Raw genomic sequence first — 16,967 nt, forward strand, 5'->3', positions numbered from 1 at the left:
AGTTACAGAGTAAAACGCTGAGAAAAATGGCTGTTTTTTTCAGCTCAATTTCAATATTTTTTTTCAACTCTTATTTTCTATAGGAAAACCTTGTGGTATCTACACAAATGACCCCTTGCTGAATTCAGAATTCTGCCTACTGTTCAGAAATACTTAGCTTTCTGGGATCCAGTGTTGGTTTCATACCCATTCCTGTCACTAACTGGAAGGAGGATGAAAGCACCAAAAAATAGTAAAAATGAAGTATGTCCCAGTAAAATGCCAAAATTGTGTTGAAAAATGTGGTTTTATGATTCAACTCTGCCTGTTCCTGAAAGCTGGGAAGATGGTGATTTCTAGCACTGCAAACCCTTTGTTGATGCCATTTTCTGGGTAAAAACCACAAGCCTTCTTCGGCAGCCCTTTTTCCGATTTTTTTGAAAAAAACTAAATTTTAGGTGTATTTTGGCTAATTTCTTGGTCTCCTCCAGGTGAACCCAGAAACTCTGGGTACTTTTGGAATCCCTAGGATGTTGGAAAAAAAGGACGCAAATTTGACGTGGATAGGTTATGTGGACAAAAAGTTATGTAGGCCGAAGCGCGAACCACCCCAAATAGCCAAAAAAGGGCTTAACACTGGGGAGGGGGAGGCCCAGCAGCTAAGAGGTTAAAAACTGGGGAAATGGTGCTGAATGTTCTCCTTATTTTCTCCAAGAGGAACTAATTTTCTCCATGGAGAAAAAACTTCACCTATCTCTTTTGCAAGTCGGTTGTGGAACATTCCCTTCACCACCTGGAAGAAGAATTTCTCCCGCTATTTGACAGAGTGAGGGCCTGAATATGGGGCTGGCATTCTTAAGACTGCCAGCCTCGTGGTTGTGGTCAGGACCGCCCCTGTCGTCGCGGTCCAACCACCACATTAAGACACTGGTGGATGCCCCCATGATCCTGACGGGCTGGTGGTGGCAGAGAATTTAGTCAGCCAGGGCAGCGCTACATGCAGCACCGTCCTGCTGATTATGACCTCGAACAAGTGCACTTGGCATGGGTAGTGCAAGGGTCCCCCTGCCCAGCACCATCACAATATTCACTGTCTGTTGTGCAGACAGTGAACATTGCAAAGGTACTGGTGCACCCTGTGGCAGCAGCTTTTCTGCCGGCTCAATTTCGAGCCAGAGACAATACTGCCCCCTGTTTATCGCTAGACTGACGGGGGAAACCTTGCCCTCGCCTGTGGTCATAAAACATATTTTATAAAGTCCTGCTTATAGCTACACTGCACCAGCACTGGGGTAACTTAGGCCATACTTTAGGTGTGTATATATGTAAAAATAAGGTAGCTTGGGACTTTTGAAGTACTTTTAATTCCAAAGTTGAATTTGGTGTTAACTTTAACTTGAAGGCAGCCAGCAAAGCAGAAATGATTTTATGACACTGGATACCACAGTAGTATACCTATAGGTGTATTATCTATACTGGGACCCCTAAACCTACATGCCCTACCATGTACTAGGGACTTGTAAGTAGGTTGGTACAGCCAGATAACCAGATCGTGATCAGCAGGGCATCCCTGGCTGATTCTGATCTCCAGCACCATCAGCCTGTCTGGATCAAAGATCCTGGCTTAGATGGGGCTGCCCGCCAACCTTGTAATGTGGAGGTCTGAGCACCACAACCATGGCAGTCCAGCAGCCACCCCAGGGGTAGCGGTCCGAGGATCACCACACTCATAATCAAGCCTTTAATTTTAAAATAGTACAGTTTTATTTTCCACAGGTAGGAGGTATATGTAGCAAGTTTGGTATCAAAGTCAAAGTTATAAAAAAATCCAACAGCTTGCCACTGTTGAATTTAATATAATGTGAACAGGGAAACAGTTTTAGAATTTTTGCTGAAAAGTTACCAACTTCAGCCCTGTAGTGCCCTTCTCTGATTGGTCAGCCTCTGGCAGCATGAGCCAGGCTGCCTTGATGAGGTGTGAAGTGGCCTGGGTTGAAACAAAGGAAGCATCTGGTGGGAGGGTAACTGCCTCAGCAGATAGTAGAACATGATGGGTGGAGAGCAGCCAAACTGGACTTCAGAGGAGGGAAAGACATTTGGGACAGGAACTGGACATTCCCCATTTCCTGAAGCACCAGCCAAGTAGGTGCCCCCTGATCAGATTAAGAGAGGGCTGGAAAGGAGTGTGTTAAGGGAAACGTAGCCACACCAGTGGGTGGACTCAGCCAGATCTAAACTCCAAGTTTGAATTTTTGCCAGCTTGGATTTTGGAGGAATGTTGTTCCCTGGGATTGATTTTTGCCATACTTCTCAGGAAGTGAGTGGTCCCTCAAAACGGTGGTGGCCTGTGTGTGACTGGACAGGAGCATCCCCTGCTTCCCATCCCAGGTGCAAGGATAAATATAGCAGAGCTGTCCCACACTTCAGATCCCTGCTGAAAAAAGACAAGAAGAAGAAGGACTGACCTGCAGGGCCCATGGCCTGCACCTGGACCTTGCACTCAGAAGGACTGCACCAGCTGCACACTTTGGGCTCCATAAAAAAAAAAAGACTTTGCCTTACTTCTAGAACTCCAAGAAGGGGATCCCTGTAAGATACAGGTAGAAAGGAGCTGAGCAGAGTCCCCTGCATCAAGTCCTGCAAACATAGCCCAGCTGACCAGTGGCCAATGGTCATTTAAGGATTTGGACCTGGTGCATTCTGGGAGCTGAAGTCCTAAATCCCAAGGAGCGTCTCAGTCCTCCTGGAACCTTGGGGTGAATTATGGACACTTTAAGGTCCTTAGAAGTACTTCTAGAAGAAGATCCAGAAGTCTGGAGAAGTTTGGAGCAACTTTGAAAGCTTCATATGTAGACTGTCCTGACGCTGAAAGTCAAGCCGCCTGACTGAGAGCCGGGCTGACTTGCAGGTTTGTCCTGATGAAAAGCTCCGGACCCCCAGATTTCCAAGATTTGACCAAACTTCATTTCTCCAGTTCCTAAATTGGAGTTTTGTCATTTTGGTGTCATTTTAATGATAAAAATATAATCAATTTTTATAAATTTGTGTTGGATATTTATTGTGTTTCATGATTTACTCATTAACGATTTTGTTGATATTAACTGCTTTACATACTTCTCTCCTCAGTTAAGCCTAACTGCTCAAGGGAAAGCTACCAAGGGTTCAGCCAGGATTAATTTATTGAGACCTTGACTGGACCTAGTGTGGGTTTGTGACCTTTTGCTAAGTGTAGGAACTTACCTGCTCTTACCAGTAATCCACTTTCCAACAGGCTTAATTAATTTATCTTTGATCCCCTTTAAAGAGGTATACCATATACCCAGGGCTTGTAAATTAAATGCTACTATGGGTCTACAGCAAAAATTGTAATGTCCACAGAAGTAGCCTTTAAAATGTGTCTCAGGCCTGCCACTTCAGGGCCTGTGTGCTCAGTTTACTGCCACATTGACTTGTCAAGTCAAACTATTTGCCAAGGCCTAAACTCCCTTCTTACTACACCTAAGTCACCCCTAATGTAGGCCATAGATAGCCCTATAGACAGCATTCTGCCCTATGGTCAGGGTGCTATGTATGTAAATGGTAGGTCATATATTTTTATGTTTAAGATGTCCTAGCAGTGACAAACAGCCTATTTTGTTTCTCACTACTGTGAGGGCTGCTCCTCTCATAGGATAACATTGGGAATTCTCTTATACATGGTTAATTTCTGATCTGTAAGGAGTACCGTTGACATGTTTGGTATGTTTGGAATGGTAGAGAAATCCTTCTTTCTGGTGTAGTTAAATTGTACACTTCTGTTTTAGAAATGCCATTTTTTTTAAATTGGACATTTCTCTGTGGAATTAACTCTAGTGTTTTTTATCCTGTCTCCAATCCAGGTCAGAGAGTCACACCTACACTTGGTGCATACTTTCTAAACAGCCATAACACAGGAGAGGCTGGGTGTGACAGAAGAGGCATCTGCATACTGATAGCCATCTTGGGCTGGAGAGAGGAGGGCAGTTCACACCTTACATGGCAATAGGCTGTGTCCTGCCCTCACACAAGGGGCTCATTAAACCTACTGATATCTGGAGACAGGGCTGGGTTGAAAGGGAGTTGTGTTTAACTTGAAAGGGTTCCTTTGAAGTCACCCTCTGAACGAAGATATTTTTTAGTATAAGTACAGGGGCTTTGACCCCACAAATTTAGAGCACTTTTGGGAATTGGGACTAAACCTCTGTCAGAGGGACTGCTGGACTGCACAAAGAACTCCACTGGACTGCTTTTCTGTTGTTGCCCTGCTACCTGCTGTCCCTGGGTGGCATAAAGGACTCACTGGATTGCTTTTCTGTTTGTTACCCTGCTGCCAGCTGCTCTTTGACTGCATTCTGCTAAAAGTACTGTTGTTTTGTTGGGAGGATCTGCCATGCCATTACCTCTCTGTCTGTGGTGGCCTCCCATCCTCTGCTCTGTACCCCACTGTGATCTCCAGGGACTTGCCAGCTGGTCCCTGCCTCTCAGAGCTCTTATACCAGTGGGGTCACCCGGGGCTCTGAGGCTGACCAACCTGACATTTCTGATAAAGCACATGAGGGGCACCCCTGCTACATTTTTCCCTAACCGGTGCATGAGGAGTGCCTGTTCTCCCTTCCTGGGTGACCAACTAGTGGAGAACACTGTGCAGTCCTTTGTGGTACTGTGATGCACTATCCAGACAAGAGGTCAGCCTGAGAAGCTGGAGCGATCCTATACTCTGTCACCCTTTGGTGAGGGTGCTGCAACGTATGCCACTGGAAATGAAAGGCACTGGCCAGTGGTACATCTTCCTGAGGGGGACTCCATGGTTGACTGGGTGGAGTCCCCCCATGGTTGCCCCCTCCGATAACTACAAGCGTGGAGTACATGAAAAAGCTTCTGTGTACTCACATGCCTGCAGGAAGAGGAGCCTCGTGTCTCTAAGGATGCGCCTGCCGGCCCAGCATGGGCCTGTTGGATCCACAGAGCAGGGAAAGCATCCACCTCAAAGAAAGTACAAAGAAAAAAACCTCAGGTGAGAGTACCGTGGGGTCCACTAAGAGCATGGGGCACCACAAGGTGACACCTAGTACTGAACTCCCAGTACCTGTGCCACACTTCCTTCAAGGGCAGACAAGTTGGTGAGTTGTGAGCGGGAGGACTGATTGGGTTCTTCTGCATGGTCCTGAATTGTGTGCCCCCCCTTTGGGACATACCTCGGAGCCCATGCTCTGTGAAACACTTGGCCTGAGATGCAACATTACAGGTGGATTCTTGGCGGAGGTCCCAATCACCCCAGGTGGGGTTGTTGTTTTTAAAGACCTGGAGATGACCATGTTGCCGGTAGTAGGTTGGCAGGCGCTCCTGTACCCTGCATAGGGATGCTTTTTGACCACACACAGTTTCGTAGGTGTACAGGTGTTCCTGGACCCATGTTCCATTATTACTGCTGATGTGCTTATAGTGACCTCCCGTGGCCACTGTGCTTATGGTAATAGTTGGTGATGTATGTGGCATGCTTATAACAGAACTGCTGCATTTCATGATCTGATGTTCTAATGTATAGTATCAGGATCCCAGGTACAAACTCAGTAATAGCATATTAGGCACACTGCTTATGACTGGTGGTAAGTATGGGACCAGGCGACAAATCAGATGTTGTGGTGATACATGCCAGGACCCCAGCAGTTCCAAATCACAAGATAAAGAGTGTGTAGGTACTGGCATTGGCCTCACTGAGTAATACGTGGTATATATGCACAACTCTGATGATCTAATTCACCTTACGGCAATTTATGTATCTGATCTCTATACCCTATTGCCTTCTATGACCAGGCTGATCACATGATTCTGTTTTGCTGCGCATTATGTGAATACTGACTCTTACGACAATTGACAGTATAATACAAACAATACTTATGACCTAGGATGATTTTGGGTCTATGTTATATGTAATATGCATATATTTCTATATAACCCTGTGTAGAGTTGTTTTGTGGTGTATTTATTGTGTCACTGGTGTGAGTGGGTTGCTCAAACGCTTTACACATGACCTCAGGGGATAAGCCTGACTGCACTGCCCCAAGCTACCAGGGGGTGAGCACAGGTAATCTTTAGTGTGTAACATACTTGCCATGACTAAAGGGGTGGGTTCCGCTGGCTGAGGTGCATACCCTAGCCAACCAGAAACCCCATTTCTAATAATATATATAACCTTAATGACCTCAACTCCTTAATCCTATCCACCCTAAACCCTATAAATACCCCTACCACCCACATATCACTACCCACCCAAAAACCTAAACATATATTTGCTACAAAATACCTGCACATACCCTGAAACCTAGAAACACTCTTGGCACCCAAATCATTCTATCTACCCTGAACCCTTAACATACCCTTGCCACCCCAATATCCCTACCCACCCTAAGCCCTACAAATGTCCTTGCCACTTTAACACCAATACCCACCCTAAACTCTAAAAATACCCTTCCCACCCAAATACCCCTACCCACCCTAAAACCTATAAATAGATTTTCCACCCAAATATCCTGCCCACCCTAAAATTAAATGTGCCACCCAAGTACCCTTAACCACCTTAAACCCTAAAAATAATTGTGTCACTAAATACCCCTATTCACCCTTAAATCTAAAAACGCCCTTTTTACTGAGCTACCTCTACCCACCCTAAACCTAAAAAATGCCCTTGCCACCCAAATTCCTCTACCCTGAAAAAACCTATGCCATCCAAATACTCATCTTTACCCTAAAACCTAAAAAATACCCATGCCACCCTAAGGCCATTAAGCAACCCTAAAACCTAAATACCCATTACCACCCTACCACCATAATACACCCTAAACTCTAAAAAGTGCATTACCACACAAATATTGCTACCGACCATAATACCTTAAGATACCCTTGTCACCCAAATACATCTATCCACCCTAAACCCTAAAAATACCCTTGACACCCAAATACCCCTACCCACCGTAAAAAACAAAAATACCCCTGCCACCCAAATATCCATACCCACCCTAAAATGTAGAAATATCTTTCACATCCAAATACTCCTACCCACCTTAAAACCCCAAAATACCCTTAGCACCCAAATACCCCTACCCACTCTAAGCATACCTTTGCCACCCTAATACCACTACCCACCCTAAACCCTAAAAAATTTCTTGACACCTTAACACCATTACCCACTCAAAGCCATAAAAATGTTCTTGCCACCCAAATACCCCACCCACCCTAACAATACCCTTTCCATTGAAATACCCTGTCCATCATTAACCCTTATAATACCCTTGCCACCCAAATACTTTTACCCAACCTAAACCATAAAAATGCACTTGCCTCCCAAATACCACTACCCACTCTAGACCCTAAAATAACCTTGACACTGAACACCACTACCCATTCTAAATCATAAGAATACCCCAATACCAAAATATCCCTACCCACCCTAAAACCTAAAGGTATATTTGCCACGCAAACACCCCTACCAGCCCTAAAACCTACAATGTCCTTGCCACCCAGATACTCCTACCCAACCAAAACCCTAAACATACCCTTCCATCCCAATAGCTCATTGCAACCTAAACTCTAGAAATGGCTCAGACACCTGAACACAATTACCCTTCCTAAACCCTTAAAATGCCACTACCACCAAAATGTCCGTACTTACATGAAACCTACAAATAACCTTGCCACCCAAAGACCCCTACCAACCATAAACCCTAAAAAAATACCATTGTCACCTTCACATCCTTACCCACTCTAAAACCTAAAAATCCCCTTGCCCCCCAAATACCCCTAAGCACCCTAAAACCTACAAATAACCTTGTCATCCTAATACTCCTACCCACCATAAACCCTAAAAATACCTTTGCCACCCAAATACCCCTACCCAACTTGATACCTAAAAATATACTTGCCAAGAAATGTTAGGAAAGTGGAGTGTTATGGGGTGTTAGGCACAAGAGAAAGGAGCAAAGAATGATCTGCTAAAGGGTGTTGACTGTGATGAAGACGGAATACTTGAAGTAATGTGTTGTAACCCTTGCATGCATTGAAAACTCGGTTTTACATAGGATTATCTAAATAGCACTTCCTATCGTGACATGGAAGAAGTCGTCATCCATCTTGTATTGGGAAAATAAGCATTAGTAAAAACAGAAAAAAGTAATGTGAATGTCCTTGTGGAATGACCATTTGGCCACTAGCTGTCATCAGAGACATTTGAGAGAAGCAAGAAGAAATCTGTGAATGGCATCGTGGAGCAAGCTGCCATAGGAAGCAAGAGGACAAAGGAAAGCGAAACACCTCAGTACAGACCAGGGACAGACATTGAGGTACAGTGGAAGGGTATATGTGTATAAAAAAGACAGCCAATTTACAAAATTCATAAAAAATGTAATAATTATTTTAAAATTAAAAATAATGGTTATGTAATGATCATGTAATTAATTTTCCACCCCATACCTCTACAAACCTAGCAACCCACAACTAAAATGTAACTCTGTAACTCACATATATAAGTATAACACAATTACGTAAGTGATAATCAATTAGATCATTAATTAGCTTTGTTAACTTCCCACCCTACAGCCTTACATCTCACCCCTCCCTCAGTTTTACTCTGTGGCATGCCTGGGGATTGTGATGTTGATGACCTGTTCCTCTTTGTGCTTCTCTTTTTTCTTACTATTTTGTTTCTCTCCTTAATCCCTTTCCCTTCCCAGGGTTAGGTCTGATAGTGGCTTTGCCAAAACTGGATGTTTTTTTTAAATCTGCTCTCACCAAGTAAGTCAATAGAGCCAAATAGACATGTTAAAAGTAATAAAAACATAGTAAAATTATAGAAAATGCTGTTTTCAGGAAATATCGTCACATTGTGTGATTCAATGTGTTTTTTTATTTCATAGCCTTGCTCTCCTGATTACCTCAACTATATGTTTGGACTGTTTACTCAGTCCTGTCTGGTATTTGAAGACACTGGAGTTTACTCATTCCTTCTCAGCTGTTTTATAACTGTCAGCTGACATAGCAGCCAGGGGTGGACTTTATCACTTAACAGGTATGACCCCCACATTCTGTGACAGACTTCTGACACTGTCTGTAGAAAGACCCCAAAACAGGGAGTTGGTCACCTCTCTTCTATGGCTTCCAGGGTGGGATAATGATGAGAGGCAATAACTACTGTGTTGAACTCTACATTAGAGTGATGAATGGAGTGTGTCATTGGCCATTGTATAGCAGTCACATATACATTTTTGCTGTGTGATCTGCATTTTGTTAAGCACGCCACGGTAGTTTCTGGTGGTAAAAGGTGTACTTCTAGGGGAACATGACCTTTGACTTTACATACATTTCCTTTTTACTGTGTTTTGTAGCATGAACCTGCACTTTAGTGTAGGATAGGTTTGTGTCTGACTACCATCAGATTGTTGGAGGACGACACAAGGATGGCAGTTTGCCTTCAATACTCCCTAGTGTAATCACTGAAGGGGATTAAAGTCAATAGGAGAACTACGTACTCATGGAAGGAAGTGGCTGATGCAACTTAAGATCATACTGCAGCAAACAATATTATGTGAGAGTTAACTATTTCATCAGCAGAGGCCACATTCTTATGTCAATAAAAGAACAGTAAATGTATGATGAAAAAGGGACAAGTTTGTCAAATGAAGCACACACGGCTGCTTAACAAGAAGAGCATTCTATATTATTATACCATATTTCTTAAGACTGTAGATCTGATTCTGATAACGGGTGACAAAAAAAGATATTTGATCACCCTTGCATTGCTTTGGAAAAACGTACGGCCAGTTCTGCATAAACTACTGAATGCTGCATGGGTTTGTGTGGTACACACTATTTCGCTAGAAACGGCTTGTCGATTATGTTTTCCTTTGTCAGTTGATAATGCATTGGACATTGCATTTTGTTGTCCCTTTCTTATAGCCACGTATTGTGCACTGCACACATGCAGTTCTCTGCCGATTATATAAGAGGGCATACGAGGGCCTCGATACGGAATCACCCTCAAATCACATATCAGATCTGAAGCCCAATTCATGTGATTTGGGATCATAATGAAAAACCTTTAAGACTTGCACTTAACTGACGTAGCGATTGAAGAATTTCAGACAAATGGGTCTGATTCACAAACTGGTTTTGCAGTGCTACTCGTGTCCTATAAAATGCAATTCACAAACCTATGATTGAAGACCTCTGTCTGTCTTATCCTTTCTGTGAAGGGGTTTCTCTCCATGTGCGGCGATCTCTGCACATATAAATATACTATTTTGCTAATAAATTTGGGAGCAACAAGGGTAATTGCTGTAAAATGTGAAATACATACTATCAAATGGGAGGTTTTTTGGGAAGGAGTACACTAATACAAAACACACCCAGAAAAGAGTAAGGAAATTATAATTACAAATATATACTTCTAAGTTACAACAGCCCCCAAATATGGGAAAACTGTTGTAAAGGTATTTACTCCAGTCCAGAATTTCAGTGTGTCAAGTACCACAGATTACCAACCACTGGTATTTATATATCAAATCAAATACTCACTAGCATAGAGTGTTGCATAAATTATGCAAAGCAAGGAGAGAGACTCTGGGTAATTCCCAAATTTAATTAGAGAGTGCACCTGTTCATGCACATCTATAACCCCAGCAGTAACCTAATTCTGCCCACCACAAATGTGTGTATGTTTAGCAAAATTTCTAAGCACATGAATAGTGCAGGGCTATTCACTCCTATCTGTTACCCACCTAAAATTGATAACTACTCAGAGTTCCCATCCTTGTTTTATACATACACAGACAGACAAACAAACATACACAAATGCATTAACATACACACACAAACACATATGGACAGTTCTCATGTATAAATATTTCCAATTTCATCATAAAGAAAGCGCCACTCTGGAACAAGTACAATAGAAAAAAACACACATTTTATTCCATATTCCAAAAAACCTAACAAACAAATAATGAGTGGAAGCATAAAAACATGGCTGACACATGTCGGTAGAATATCCTTCTACTAGACCAGATCCGAAGCTGAGCTTAATTCTCTCTTAAAGAATACTTTCTAATTTTCAATTGCTTAGCAAACAACTAAATCATTAATTTACAAATCATAAGTGACTAAAGATTATCACCTTTTTCCAAAGACATCCATGCAGTCGCAGTTTCTATAACGTGAAACATATCATCAATATAGGTGATTGTGAAACTAAAATGATATTGACAATATGATAATCAAGAGAACTACTATTTTTTGTCATTACCAAGCTTAGGTAAAACATTCATTAGATATAAAATTATCATCATTCACGGTTCATTCCGTTCATCCAAAAGTTCATCAATTGAGTTAAAATACAATATTGATTATCCTTACTCAATATGGTATATAATAAAATATCTTTTCAGTTCTCAAAACCTCTTCAATCTTTGACATATTGCCAAAATAATGTGAATTATTACCAATATTAATTCACAATTGTTAACGTTTTTCAAATATCAAATACTGTTCTTTTGCCAGCATACTACTAAAGCCACATGTACATCATTGCTTTTATGTCTTGATGCAAATTAATTGAAATATAGAATGATCGTTCATCGTCAGATATTTTCTTTTAGAGCCCCATCAATAGTATCAAAATACAGAATTCATTGTTTAGTGTTCAATAGGGCTTGTGCAAAGGATTCTATTGTATATCAGCATTGCATCTTCCATTTCCAATATATTAAATAAGTGACATATGCTTTATAACCAATATTTATCCTATTTTGACAGCATTTTTTAGGTCTTAAGTTAATTCAATTGCCTGATTCTTACTAAAGTGACGTGTTTCACTGGCAATGAACATCTTCAATCAGCTGTGGTTCACCAAAGTAACCGGTGCAATTTGCTTTATCCAGGTCTCAAGGTATTACTTCCTATTCAGTAATTTACATACCACCAAATTTACAAGTACATCATTGTAAATAATCATTATTATCAGACAGTATATTGACAAAATGGTATATGCATCATTGACTGTTTGTTTTTAGTTGCCCTTATATTGCCAAAGTGAACTGCACTTCATTGCTTTTATTTATCATTAGAACATTAATTCAGAGTGAAGTCCATTTCCATTTGTTCCAAAAAATGGAGAAGCCCTAAATATAAATGTGCTTAAGTAAATGTCCTTTTGAATCTCTAGGTCAAAAATGGCGAATGGATGGTTGAAAGCCAATGCCATTGTCACTACCTCCAAGCCCCCAATTATAGGAATAGCCATAAATATTGATTTTAAAATTGTTAGACCCATAGCATGATGATGTTGTTTCTGTGTAGATTTTTCATATCACCATCTCTTTTTACTACTATCATTTTGCCTTGAACAATAATAACTGTTATCTGTTGACTTCTTGGTTCAAAGGGGACTAAATAATTTACAATATGGCCGATTTTCATACATTTTGTATATTAATATTTTGTTGTCCTGGAATTTTTATATGCTGACTTCATCTGGTAAACATCATAAAATTGATCATCTACATCTAAAAATTATGTTGCTTTTTGTTTTCTTTTTTTTCTCTTAGTTCCTATTAATAGCATCGTGCCTGGAATGTTTTTGAAGATCTATTTGGATGTGCCACAATTCTCCCACCTCTTCTTTCCTGTATGCCATTTCCTGAGTACATCTTCATTTTTTTAAATGAACATTGAATTCTACATTAAGGGTGTGGTGCAGTGAATTTTCACTTCTAATTAACAAAATAATTTTCAACTTTTGTTCTCTTAATTCAAGTTCCCAGATTCCACCCCCCACCACCACACGGGCTTGTGTTTTGACATTTTTTAGTCCACAATAAATCCCAGAGGTGTTTAGCTGTTAGAGCTGCTGTCACAATTTAAATTTGTGTAACACCAATATGTTGCAATTCTCTCACTTGTTTTGTTGTACTGCCTACATATTTCTTGTTGCTGCTACATTCCAATACATAGATGCCATATTCCATGCAACATGTGAACCTTTATTTTATGAGAACCATTTTAGACGTCATAGTGTCCTTTTTATTGGAGCCATATAAACAAACATTACATGAACCACATTTCAAACTCATTCTTGGTCCATAAATACCCACCCTTTAAGAGCCCCTACCGCCATTACAATGCCACATTAGTGTCATTGTTTATGCTAATGTGGTGTTAGAAGGGCAAAAATGCCACGCCATATTTACAAAGTGGTGCAATGCATGCACTGTGCCACTTTGTAACGCTCTGTGCTACATTATGCCTGCACAAGGCATAATGTATGCAAAGGAGGTATTCCTCAATTGGGGGGCCAACAAAATGGCACAAGGAAATCTAAGAGATTTCCTTGCACCATTTTTTCAGCACTTTTAACGCCTTCTCAGAGCTGGTGTTACAAGGAGGCTTCCACTGCTTACAATAGGCCTCTGGGTGCCTTGCCAGATTAGCGTCAACATTTTTTACTCTAATCCTGAAAAACGCCAGGCTAGTGTAAAAAATGTTGACGCTAGTCCCTTAACTACCACCATGGTGTGCCCTATTTTAAATATGGCGCACACATGGTGGCATTATAGGGGGGCTAATGGGCGCATGGAAAGTGGTGCTGCACTGAGTGCAGCATAACTTTTATTAAGTATGTCCCTTTATGTTGAGAAGTTTCCCATGGATGCAGCTTTCTTATTTGTAATGCTTGGTTGTGGTCCTATCTCTTTAGGTTTCATCATGGTATAACGGGTTTCAGATTTTCTTAAATATTTCCTTATTTCTCAATGTGCTTCATTATATTCCTTGATGAATCTGAATTTCAAACTCTTAGCAATTGTCATTGTTGTTCTTTCTGCTACCAAATTTATTGCCACCAACCTTATGCAATAAATCCTCTCACTTCTTTGTTCTTGCCCTTTCCTATACATCATAGAAAACTGTTTTGGGATAACCATTCGGATGAACCTGCCAAACCATAGGTCTTGCTTCAGACTCAAAATATTATCCCTAGAGCACACTTCTGAGCTCTGACTAACTGAGTAGAGAGAGTACTCCATGACTACACCATGACGACTCTTTATAGATAAATTAATTAATTTGAAAATACATCACACTTTCAAATTTTGTTTAATGTAAAAGGTTTTTAAAATTAGTGAATTCTATAACTTTAACTAAGCTTACTAAATATTAAATAAAAATAAAATTTGTAGTGAGGGTGTGTAATATTTTTGAACATTTATATTAAATGAATATGTTTAGTTTTATTACTTTTGTTATTATTTGCTTCACATTTACTTTAAGGAGATAATATGCTGTGAAAGTTTACATAAATATATGAAACACACTTAGATTCATATTATATATTAGAATAGTTTTATTTATAATAAGATTAATAATGTTTATTGTATTTCCCTATACTTTCTCGCAGGGAGATTATGATCTCCATGCTGAAAGTCACTGCCCTGGTAGTGGACATTTCCAACAACTAGGTGGAACATAAAACATGGCATTAACGTTACTTCTACTAATTTTACAATTATAACTACAATTGAAGGAAGTTCCATTTATTACTGGAGGGGCGGAGACATAGAAGTCTACACCTGGGCGTCAATCGAAGCTTAGAAATAGTGATAGAAAAAAGTGAAGAGCTAAGCTTTATTTACAAATAAATATGCAGATGAATAAATATACATTTTTTATTTTTACCTTTGAAAATAGGGCCCTTGGGCTCCAATGTTTTGCCACACTGCCACACTGCCATTTTTCCATTCGGTACTAAGTAACCAGACTTTTACCATGCTTTCAATCTGTGTTGCTTTGCCCTTCCAGAGACGATATGGGCCTCACTTTGTTTACCTGCTTCTCTAACTGGTGTAATACTAATCTGCCAAGTGAGAAGGATCAGACTTAGGGAAAAGGGCCTTGAGTGCTGGTAGTTGTTGAACTTGTTAAACACAACAATGCCTTGTAATCCGTATCACTGGCCTTGGGTTATGTATTGTACTACTATAAACCCCTTGCTATTCCCACCAGTGACTTGATTCTCTAGCCTCCTGTAATCAGCTCCTGAATGTTTTGCACTCAGTTCTATCAGGAGAACATCAACTAGATGGCTATTTAACATAAGCCAACTCAGCTGGTCCTCCTATGTAGTAGTAGTAGTAACTTTGATTCAACCTTTATGGAGTCATCCACTTTAAGGCAAAGAAAAATACAATGTTCACATTTGTCTCTTGACATCCCTTTTACAACAAATTTTCATCAATTGTTTATTAACTCACTAGTTCGCATCAAAGAGTTCTTCTCCTAACATCCTATTCATTTAATAGATTAGGAATTTTTTTGCTGGGTCTCTGCGATTTCATTTCGAAATCAGGGTCTTGGTGTGGATTTTACATATAGAGTTTGAACTTCCCAGAGCAAGCAGATGAGCAATAAATGGTTTTGATGAGCTATATAATGGTAATCTTTTTTCAGATACTTGTTTTATCATACACTAAGGGCCTGATTACAAATTTTGAGGACAGTGTTAATCCGTCCCAAATGTGACGGATATACCACCTACCGTATCACGAGTCCATTATATCCTATGGAACTTGTAATACGGTAGGTGGTATATCCGTCACATTTGAGACGGATTAACACCGTCCTCCAAAGTTGTAATCAGGCCCTAAATGCTCTATAAATGCCAGTTCAAAATGTAGGGCCTTATTAAGAGTTTTGTGGGAGGCAGAGGCCGCACAGCAAACTCTTTGGGTCAGAAAACCGCCACTCTGTTTTCCACCCGCTGGCCCTATTACAATTTTTCTGCCGGGCCAGCGGGCGGAAACTAGTGGGAAACACACCACAACATTGGTACAGGCTTGTAATCAAGCCAGCAGCAATGTTGTGGTGCGTCGGATGCAAAAGCACTCATCGTGCTTTTCACTGACCGTAATTTGGGCACTGAAAAGTGAGACTGAGCTATCCGTTGTGGCCCCTGCACTGCCCATGCCAGTTTCATGGGCAGTGCAGGGACCCACAAGGGGCCCCCGGCACACCATCTCCGCCAGCCGTTGCATGGCAGTGGGACCACCATGCAAAAGTCAGCGGCGAGGGGAGTCATAATCCCCAGGGCAGCGCTGGCGGCAACCTGGCAGTGCCGGTTGTCCGTCTATGGCAGCTCCGCCACGTTTGTAGTATGGCGGTCGGCTGGCCACTCTGGCAGCAGTCGGACTGCCACCGCGAGTGTGGCTGTCTCAAAACCCCCACAGTCGCAATAAGAGCCTTAGAGTTTTAGTTCTTTGGTTGGAATTTGAAAGTGCAATGCCTCTTGGTGTATTTTTTTCCTTATAGGTTCTCCGAAAACAGTGGTAGAGTCTCATTGGATTTCTCTGAAGGATGCTGTTGACACCTTTGGAAATTTGAAATTGTTAGGGCTAATACTGAAGAAGATTTGAAGCAATTCTACTTTCTCAGAAACTCATGTAAGTGGTTTTGCCAGAGCTCAAGGAGCGAGGTGTTGCTGGATTCCTAAGACAAAACATATGCTTTGGTTTGGGCGTGGTTTAGACAGCTATCTTGCTTAACATGGCTGATGAGATTTGTTGAGTTCTCAATAAATTAATAGTACAAGAACAGTATGGTGTCGGGTGGTGAGAGTACCATAGCAAGGCAAATATATTGTGAACTTACTGGATGGTGCTAGGGGATTTAGATTACAGCACCAAGATCTGCTCAGAAACCGTGGTAGAGAGATCATTAAAAATAAAATCAGTTTAATAAATAGCCTGTATGAGTGAAATGTAGACCTAACCAAATGCTGCACTTTAAAGGTGCATTTACCTTCCAAAACTCTGCAATAACCACTTTAGCATGACTTGCTCGATTTGCTAAGGTTAACAAGTTCTAAACTGCTTTAGCTCTGCAGAAATGTTTCTATTGTAACTTTTGCATGACTCAAACTTTCTATCTATATT

Source organism: Pleurodeles waltl, chromosome 5 (assembly GCF_031143425.1).
Source record: "Pleurodeles waltl isolate 20211129_DDA chromosome 5, aPleWal1.hap1.20221129, whole genome shotgun sequence".
Classification (NCBI taxonomy): Eukaryota; Metazoa; Chordata; class Amphibia; order Caudata; family Salamandridae; genus Pleurodeles; species Pleurodeles waltl.